This window comes from Sinocyclocheilus anshuiensis, unplaced genomic scaffold (genome assembly GCF_001515605.1).
Source record: "Sinocyclocheilus anshuiensis isolate Anshui unplaced genomic scaffold, SAMN03320099.WGS_v1.1 scaffold1199, whole genome shotgun sequence".
NCBI lineage: Eukaryota > Metazoa > Chordata > Actinopteri > Cypriniformes > Cyprinidae > Sinocyclocheilus > Sinocyclocheilus anshuiensis.
Window position 1 is genome coordinate 1,097,126 of NW_015540934.1, and position 3,469 is coordinate 1,100,594.

The following is a 3,469-nucleotide window of genomic DNA, read 5'->3' on the forward strand; positions in this document are numbered from 1 at the left end:
TTTCCGCTCTCTACCAACGAACACCGTGAGGAAACTGCGCGTCCTGCAGTGTCAGCGTTTTTTTATTATTATTATTTTGCTTTTAATTACACCAACAAATAACCCCTAAAATTACACTGACATAAAATATGTAATGAAAAAGCTGGAATATTGTACATACATTTGCTGGCGTGAGGTGTGTGAGTCTTCCTTTTCTTTTTCTTCTTCTTCTTTCTCCAAGCAGAAAAAAAAACCCTTTCTGTCATTGGTCAGGTTTTCCGCTCATTTTTTTTTACTGTATTTGGATTTACAGTAAATGAAAAATACTGTATTTTAATGGCGCCAAGAGGATATTTCCCATAATGCAACTTTAAAATACAGTAACGTACTGTGTAACTGTTTTACAGTAAAGTACAGTTCATATTACAGTTAAATACTGTGTAATTTACAGAAATCGCTAACAGTGTAGAGCAGTTTACACCTCTAAGGCAGACACAATGAGTTTTCCGGTATGTATGGATGCATGTTACATGGACTCACGAGGAAACAGGTAGGAAGACCGCTTTGCGGCCTTTATCTATTGTTGTATCCGTGATATCTGTGTTTGTGAGTAAGTTGCGCTCTGGGCTCGCTCTCGTTCTGAGGAAGGAGAGATGTTCGTTCAACCCCCTCTGTTCCAGTTCTGCGGTTGCCGAGGTGCTGCACGAGCTCGACGCTTGGGGTGACGGCGATGAGCCCGAGTGTACAGAGAGTGAGAGAACGGAATTAATCCCCTTCTCTCTCGCTCTCTTCCCCGGTCCGCGTGCGTTCATCAGAAGAGCGCCTCTTGAGTCAGGTGGTTAGTCAAATCTGATTCCCGCTCCGGAAGCTCGTTATCGATTCTTTCGGCTGCGGATTAGATGATGCATACTCTACAGCAGCCTCGGGCTCGAGCTCGCAGGTGACACAAGCTGTAGATATAAGCTATGGTTAAGGGGCGAGCTTACTGATATAAAATCCCCCTTGCTCTACTCCCTCCCTGGATCAAGTGTTTCTCAAGTTTATTAAACAACATGAGAGGCACTGATTTTTAGGACGTTAAGTCATGCACTATGGTTTTTGGCTCTTCGAGCTACCAAGCATTAGTTTGCCCGACTAATTACTATTTCTTTCAGCTCCGCTGCTGCATTGAGCTGAAACAAAAAAGTGGAAGAGCTCACGTGTTTCATTGTATTTCTTATAGCAAGCTATAACAGTGAGTAGGCGGTTTTTCCCCTCTCTCTCTAACGTTACCTGCTGCGCTGTACTAATGCAGACACATTCATTTGATTTGGCACTTATGCTTCCAACTCTTGTTCGTGTACTGTTTTTAGATGCAGACTCTGAGGAGTCCTTCAGCAGATGTTTGTTGTGCACTATGATTTGGCGCTTTGTGCTACCAAGCATTAGTTGCCCGACTACTTCCCTCAGTTCTGCTGCTGCGTCGAGCTGAAACAAGTGGAAGAGCTCACGTGTTTCAGAGTATTCTTATAGCAAGCTATAACAGTGAGCTGGCGGTTTTTCCCCTCTCTCTCTAACGTTACCTGCTGCGCTGCACTGATGCAGACACGTTCATTTGATTTGGCACTTACGCTGCCAACTCTTATTTCGTGTACTGCTTTTAGGCGCAGACTCTAGGAGTCCTACAGCGGATGTTTGTCATGCATTATGGTCTTGGCGCTTCATGCTACCAAGCATTAGTCTGCCCGGCTGTTAATTTTTCTTTCAGCTCCGCTGATGCTTTGAGCTAGAACAAATCAGTGGGCAAGCTCACATATCTTGAGTAAATTCCTATGGCAAGCTGTTTTACACCTAATGCCATAGTGACTCGGGCTGCAGAGTGAGCAGGGTTTTTCCTGTCTCTACTCCTGCACTGCATTGATTAAGGCACGTACATTAATTTGGCGCTTACGCTTTCAACTCTTGTTCATGTGACTGTTTTTAAGCACGGACTCCACAGCTGACATTTGCCGTGCACTATGGTTTTTGGCACTTCATGCTAGCAAACACTAGTCTGCCCGGCTAATAATTATTATTCTTTCAGCTCCACTGCTGTTTTGAGCTGGAACAAATAGTGGACTCTGTGCTATGAGCTGGCTCTGTGGAGTTTTGCAACACACATTTGTCGTGCAACATGGTTTTTGGCACTTCAGGCTACCAATACTATTTGCATTAGTGTTGTAAAAAATATCGATATTTCGATAAATATCGATACTGAAATATCTGAACGGTACCAATACTAATTTCCCGAAGTATCGATACCCCAATACTAGCCGAGCTGTCACTTTCACTTCTCTCCAAAGGCGCGTTGACAAACAATACACGTGACCGCAGTGCCTGTCTTGTCTCATTCGCTCTGGTTAAATAGCAAAAGTGAAGTGAATAGAAAGATGGCGAGTGCGGCGCCCCCGCGACCGGCTTTGGTTGATAAAGAACACAGCAGGAGTGCTATCTGGAAATATTTTGGATATGAAACAAATGAACATGGAAAGCCGAAGGACACAAGCAAGCCAATATGCAAGAGTTGCTACAGAGCAGTGCTAACAAAAGGCGCTAACACCTCTAATTTAGCAAAGCACCTGAAAGACAGACACCCGGATCTATATAAAGAATTTCAAGAGGTTGGTAACTGTTCTAATTTTAACATTACTGAAACATTAACCAAGATGGCCTAGTATTGTTGCTGATATGAGTGTTGTCTCGTTTTTTCACCGTAATTCTTAAAGTTAATATAATCTGACTGAGGAATCTTAGACAAGTAAATACTTTAACTGTGGTCAAATGTAAATTAACTTGTGCTTATTTAACTTTATTAAAAAAAATATTACTTAAATTCTGCAATTTGTCTTCATGTCGATCCAGTAAGCATTGTTTTCGCGTGTGATGCACGCACGTTTGCGTGATTATGTGAATCCGGCATTAAAATCTGTTCATCAAATAATGTTAATGTATTAACCAGCATTTATGAACGATGAGCAATGCATTTGTTACAGTATATTTTAATCTTTGTGATCTTTGAGTAATAAAAATACAACGGATCATGTTAGCTCTGGTCCAATGAAAAAATATTAACAGATAGAACAGATAGATTTAATTAGTACATGTATTAGTAAATGTTAGTTTAAATTAACTTTTAACTAAGATTAATAAATGTTTTGGAAGTATTTTTCATTGTTTATTCATGTTAACTAATGTTAACAAATATATATTACCATTAACTTAAGTTCTAAGATTAGTTAGATAGTTCAGTTCTAGTGTTGTCAAAAGACCCGGTATTTCGGTACCAAGTCGGTACTAAAAAAATTAAAACGTTACGGTACCAGGTTTTTTTAAGTACCGGTGGTACCGAGTGCCCGGTCAACCCGGTTCTTGATGCGCTATCCTCTTCCAGTGTTGCCAAGTCCACGGTTTTCCCGTGGAATTGGGCTGCTTTAACACTGTTGCCGCGGGTTGTTTTTCCATGTCCACAGGT